The sequence below is a fragment of the Tamandua tetradactyla genome, chromosome 19 (assembly GCF_023851605.1).
Source record: "Tamandua tetradactyla isolate mTamTet1 chromosome 19, mTamTet1.pri, whole genome shotgun sequence".
Lineage (NCBI taxonomy): Eukaryota > Metazoa > Chordata > Mammalia > Pilosa > Myrmecophagidae > Tamandua > Tamandua tetradactyla.
In genome coordinates, this window is record NC_135345.1 from 48,301,160 (window position 1) to 48,307,993 (window position 6,834).

The 6,834-nt window shown below is 35.2% G+C and overlaps 1 pseudogene; it reads left to right on the forward strand.

Annotated features, from left to right (window-relative positions):
- Positions 1-4,565: 4,565 nt before the first annotated feature.
- On the forward strand, positions 4,566-5,188 carry LOC143663593 (phosphatidylinositol 3,4,5-trisphosphate 3-phosphatase and dual-specificity protein phosphatase PTEN pseudogene; annotated as a pseudogene).
- Positions 5,189-6,834: the final 1,646 nt, after the last annotated feature.

The window sequence follows — 6,834 nt, forward strand, 5'->3', positions numbered from 1 at the left end:
TTGGTATTTACAATATCTCCATCAATGGTACCTTTGATTTAAGTAAATACAGAGTCATTTCACCACATTACTTTCATTATCTAATGTTTTCAAGAAGAAACAAAAATTTATAAGTCTTGAATCATTGTTTTCTTCTCTTTGTCCACAGTTCTGTTAAAAATTAATAACTGCTTTCTCAGGTTGCTGTTTCCTTAATCATATTTAGTGATATAGGAATATATCTTGGGTACTTAAGGCCCATGTTAAAAATTAAAATATAAACTAATATGAAATAGCAGAGCATCCTTTCTTACTCATGGATGACACTATAGATAACGAAGGCAAGGATAACAATGATTAACTTTGACAAAAGCAGGAAAGAAACCTAAATAGTATTCTCTACTTAAATTAATACTCAGAATATGGTCATTTTCTGTGACTTATATATACATAGAAGTATAGCCAAGCAGAAGACAAATATTAAGAATTTCATGTAATAATTATTAATTTCCAGAGCAGTTAACTCATGTTTAACTGCCTTATTGTGCAAGTACAAGCCAGAGCATCTAGAAAATCACTATTTGTTGCATTAAATTTAAGGGACACAAATGTCATTGTAAGTGATTATCAGTGACTTCCTGCAAATTATTACTTCATTTCATTTAGCATATAATTTTAACAATAATTAACATATTAAATTTTAGAGTAAATATTCCAAACAAACATTTTTTAACCAAAAATAATATTGTAAATGAAATAAATGCTAACAGTTTCCCAGGTATGGCAGAAGGCATGGTTGGATCCTATGTGGATGCTATCTCCAACCACAACATCAGCAAGCTCAATATACAACCATAAGAAGCTTGACACATTTCTAAGAAACATGCTCAAGAAAGATGAATATTTAAAATTGTCCTTTGATTCTTCTCTTGTAAACACAATTTTCTTAATTCCCTTGGCCTAATTCTTAAGTTGCCTAGCAGAGATTTAATAGGTATGCTGTTTTAGTTTACTAAAGCTGCAGATTGCAACATACCAAAAATGAATTGGCTTTTATAAATGGGATGTATTAAGTTACAATTTTACAGTTGCAAGGCCATAAAAATGTCCAAACTGAGACATCCAGAGAAGGATACCTTGACTCCAAAGGAAGGCCAAATGATGTCCAGGATTTCTTTGTTAACTAGGGAGGCACATGGGTGATATCTGAAATCTTTGCTCCTGGTTCATTGTTACTGCTTCTGATTTCAGTGGCTCTTCCAAGCAACTGTGGGCCTTCACTCAGCTTCTTTGTGTTTGCATTCTCCAGCATCTGGCTTGCTTAGAATCTCAAGGGAAGGCCCATGGCAATGTCTGCTCAGCTCTGATTTCTAACAGCTTTCCAACCATTTGTGTCAGCGCCTCCAGTATTTCCAAATACCTGTGTCTATGTCAAATCACCAAGCACCTCCAAATCTCAGTCTGCATCAGAGGTTTCTCTGAAATGTTTCATCTTTTGCAAGACTCCATTAACCTAGTTAATAGCCACACTGAATGTGTGGAGTCATAACTCCATGGAAATAGTTTAGTCAAAACCTTATAACCACAATTGGGTGTGTCAAATCTCCCTGGAAAGAACCTAATCAAAGGTCCCTACAATATTGGATCATGATTAAAAGAACATGATTTTTCAGGGGTACATAATAATATCAAAACAGCACAAATGGCTCAATAACTGTTTTAGTTCACAAGCAGCTGGAATGTGATATACCGGAACTGGCACAGCTTTCAAAAATGGGAGTGTAATAAGTTGCAAGTTTACAAGTTTATGCCTATAAAAGTGTCCTAACTAAAACATGCAGGGAAAGATAACTTAACTCAAGGAAGATCAATGTGGGAAGTCAAGTGCTGGCCCTGCTGGTCCCTTGCTCCTTGGCTCTGTTGCTTTCAGCCTTTATTCCTGTGGGGATTCCTCACTTTACTTTCTCAGAGCTGGCTTTCATCTCTTGGCTTCCCTTGGCTCTCTTCAGGTTCTGGCTTGCTTAGCATCTCATGGTGAGGTCTGTTGGGCTCCAAGCATCTCCAAACATCAATGTCTCTTTTCTCCAAGTGTCAGCATCTGAGTCAGATCTCTCTCTGTCAGCTTTTTTAAAGGACTTTAGTAAATTAATCAGGACCCATCTTGAATTGGTGGAGTCACATCTCCATCTAATCAAAACGTCTCACCCACAATAGGATGTGTCACATCTCTATGGGGATAATCTAATCAAAAGTTTTCAACCCATGGTGTCTAATTAGGATTAAAAATAGCAGTTGCCTCAAAAAAAAAAAAAAAATAGTTGCCTCCACAAGATTGTAGCCGAATTAAAACATGGTTTTTCTGTGGTACATAATAATTTCAAACTGGCACAAATATTATGAACAGTGATTTTTAACAAAAGATATAAAATGGGGAAGGCCATGGTTTCTCAGCAGGCAGAGTTCTTGCATGCCATGCCAGAGACCCAGGTTCGATTCCTGATGCCTATCCATGCAAAAAATAAATAAATACATATGTATAATGCATATATATATATATATATATATAATGGTAAAAACTCAAGTTTATGCCTACTATGAACCAAAGGAAAGGAAATTATGGAAATAAAGAAATAGCACTTTAGATTATTTAATTAGAAACATTGAACATTACATATGTAATATTAATGAAATGCCAAGGAAATAAAGTCACAGATAACTTCAGGGAGGACTCTGATAGTAATTGGCCATTTGAAACTAGAATCTCAGCACTAATAATATTTGAGCAAATAATTTTACTTTTAGCTATCTTGCAAATAATCTGATGAGCACACAGGAAGGTAAAAATAAATTTGGCATTATCACATTACATAATAAACAAAGATTTTGTTTCAATTTGTTAAAGCTGCCCAAATGTAATATACCAGATATAGATTGGCTTTTACGAAGGAGATTCATTAGCTTAGAAATTCACAGTTTTTAGACTGTAGAACTGTCCAAATTAAGTTATCCAGAGAAAGATTCCTTGATTTTGAAGAAAGGCCACCAGCACCTGGACAACCTCTGTCAGTTAGCAAGGCATGAGGCTGGTGTCTAGTGGTCCCTACGGTGGGGTTCATTGCTTTCAGCTACTGATACCAGTGGCTTTCTCTTTAACCATCTGTTGGTCATCACTTAGCTTCTCTGGGGTAAACTCTGGGTTCATCTCTTAGCTCACCATTGCCAAATCTCTGTTTCTCCTTCTCCTTCTCCTTCTCCTCCTTCTCCTTCTTCTTTTTTAATTTCTCTGCCCTCTGTGTAGGCTCTCACTTCTCTCTCATAAAGGGCTCCGGGAAACGATTAAGACCCACCTTGAATGAGCATGGTCACATCTCCTTGGAAACAAACTAATCAAAAGGTTTCACTCAGCAATAGATCTTCCCCCATATGATAGTATTAAAAAGACATGGTGTCTTCCGGGCAACGTAACAGCTTCAAACCAGCACATGTTTACAATCATTTTTGTTTCTAATGACAGAAAAAAGGAAAAACAAACTTTACAGAAAGAAGAAAGGATGAATGTATGGAAGGAAGGGATAGAGGGAAGTAGCAAAGGAGGAAAGAAGGGAGGGAGGGATAGAAGAGAAAAGAGAGGGGAGAAGAAAAGAGGAAGAAACATTGCCACTGATGCCTCTAATCTAAGAATTAGTCAAACTATCAAAGAACATTTCATGAACTTTCCGACTACTGACGACAGGGGTTACATTGTAAATTTCAGCCTATATTTAAAAAAAAAAAGGTTTATAAAACTAAAGTTTACAACTAAAGGCTATTTTAGTTGTTTACACCACTATAGGAATAGAAATGGGTCACGCCCTTTTCAAATTAAAAAAAAAAAAAAAAAGTTTAAGCTCTTGCTTGATGGAGTGGTTTCTATGGAAACAGAATTTAAAACCTAACACAAGGAGCAAAATAACATGATTTCTAGAAGCCTTTAAAATGGGTTAAATTTCGTATGTCTATTTTAGCATATGGGAAATACTTAAATGAAATTTATTTTGTGAAGAATTACACTTTATATTGATGAGCCTATAAAAAATGTATAGGTCTTCACTGCAAGGACAGTTCCTGCATTTCCCTACATGCTGACCAGCATGGTCACCTGGCCCCTCCACCTGTGCACAGGTTTTTGAATTCAAAGCATAAAAACCATTACAAGATGTACAGTCTATGTGCTGAAAGACATTATGACACTGCCAAATTTAACTCAGAGTTGCACAGTATCCTTTTGAAGACCATAACCCACCACAACTAGAACTTATCAGTCACTTTTGTGAAGGTCTTGACCAAAGGCTAAGTGAAGATGGCAATCATGTTGCAGCAATTCACAGTAAAATCAGAAAGGGATGGACTGGTGTAATGATTTGTGCCTGTTTGTTACACTGGGACAAATTTTTAAAGGCGCAGGAGACCCAAGATTTCTATGGAGAAGTAAGGACCAGAGGCAAAAGGGAATAACTATTCCCAGTCAGAGACACTATGTGTATTATTATAGCTACCTGTTAAAGAAGCATCTGAATTATAGACCAGTGGCACTGTTATTTCACAAGATGGTGTTTGAAATTATTCCAATGTTCAGTGGAGGAACTTTTGCAATCCTCAGGTTGTAGTCTGCCAGCTAAAAGTGAAGATATATTCTTCCGATTCAGGACTCACACGACAAGAAGACAAATTTATGTACTTTGAATTCCTCCAGCCATTGCCTACATGTGGTGACATCAAGGTAGAATTTTTCCACAAACAGAACAAGATGCCAAAAAAGGACAAAATATTTCACTTTTGGGTAAATACACTCTTCATACCAGAACCAGAGGTAACCTGAGAAAAAGTAGAAAATGGAAGTCTATGTGATCAAGAAATTGATAGTATTTGCAGTATTCAGCATGCAGATAATGACTAGGAATATCTAGTACTTACTTTAATAAAAAATGATCTTGACAAAGCAAATAAAGACAAGGCCAACTGGCACTTTTCTCCAAATTTTAAGGTAAAGCTGTACTTCACAAAAACAGTGGAGGAACCATCAAATCCAGAGGCTAGCAGTTCAACTTCCCTAATGTCTGATGTTAGTGACAATAAACCTGATCACTATAGATATTGTGACACTACTGACTCTGATCCAGAGAATGAACCTTTCGATGAATATCAGCATGCACAAATTACAAAAGTCTGAATTTTTTTTTATCAAGAGGGATAAAGCACCATAAAACAAACAAATAAACTAGAAAATAAAGGGAACTTTTTAAAATGGCAATAGGACATTGTGTCAGATTATTAATTATAGGAACAATTCTCTTTTCCTGACCAATCTTGTTTTGCCCTATACATCCACAGGGTTTTGATATTTGTTGTCCAGTTGAAAAAAAGGCTGTGTAGCTATGTCATGTATGTATACCTTTTTTGTGTCAAAAGCACATTTAAAATTCAATCAAGATAAATAAAGATGGCACTTTCCCATTTTATTCCAGTTTAATAAAAAGTGGAAACAGACTGATGTGTACACAAAGGAATTTTCCTTTAGTGTTCCGTCACCAACTGAAGTGGCTAAAGAGCTCTTTGTGTTATACAGATTCACATCCTACCCCTTTGCACTTGTGGCAACAGATACGTTTGCAATTGGCTAAGAGAAGTTTCTAAAGAGTTTTGCTACATTCTAATGCATGTATTCAGGTTAGGGGAATGGAGGGAATGCTCAGAAAAACATATATTTTATGCTGGACTCTGGGCCATATACCATCTCCCCAGCTATTTACATACACATACTTTTCTTTAGCATCCTACAGTTACTAATCTGGACATTTGAGGAATTGGCCATTATCACTGCTTGTTGTTTGGGTATTTTATTTTTTTTAAAGCATATTCATGCGAGAAAAGGCAGCTAGAGCAAATAAATCTGTGTCGGGGTACAGGATGAAACTTCTGCAAACATCTTATGCATCCACAAATGAAGGGATATAAAAATAATGTGGTCATAGGTAAGAAACATAGTAACAATGACTAAACTGTATAAATGTGGAGGTTATCAATAACGAATGGGCTTGAAACATTATAAAAGTGACAATGATTTATTAAATGTTTCCTCAATTGTGATGACTGCTCCATCTTCTGTGTATAATCAAGGCCAGTGCTAAAAGTCAGATGCTATTAATACCTACATCAGTCAATAATTTAGGCTTATTTTATTAGTTTTCAACCATACGCCTGCTGTGGATGCTTCATGTGCTGCCTGCAAGCTTCTTTTTTTCTCATTAAATATAAAATATTTTATAATGCTGCACAGGAAATTACAATTTAAGATCCTACAGTAAGTGCTTTTTTTCTTCAAAGGTTTATGATGCACTGATTCAATCCAGTAACTGTCAACTGTTCCGCCTTTTTGACCTTATACATTCTATTACAATGAGTTTTGTAGTTTTGCACATTTTTTTAAATGTCATTAACTATTAGGGAATTTTATTGGAATATTGAGTACTTAATACATACAATGTTTATATTAAATAAGGACATTATTTGTGTTAAAAAGAAAATTAGGATAGCGGTAAACTTTCAACACTGTACAAATAATAAGGCATTTTCTTTTTCAGTAGAAATTGTCCCACATATGCTTTATATTGTTTTGATATTAAAAGGTGAATTTATTTAATGTGCAGTGTTGAATTATATCTTCATAGTGCTAGAATTGGAACTAGGACTTCGATTTCACTGCTTAAATATTATCATATATTTGATAATGTCCAGACTGCATAAGATTTTGAGCAAAGTACAACTACTATTGTAAAACTAATGTGAAGATATTATTTAAAGGATTATTTCCCAGAA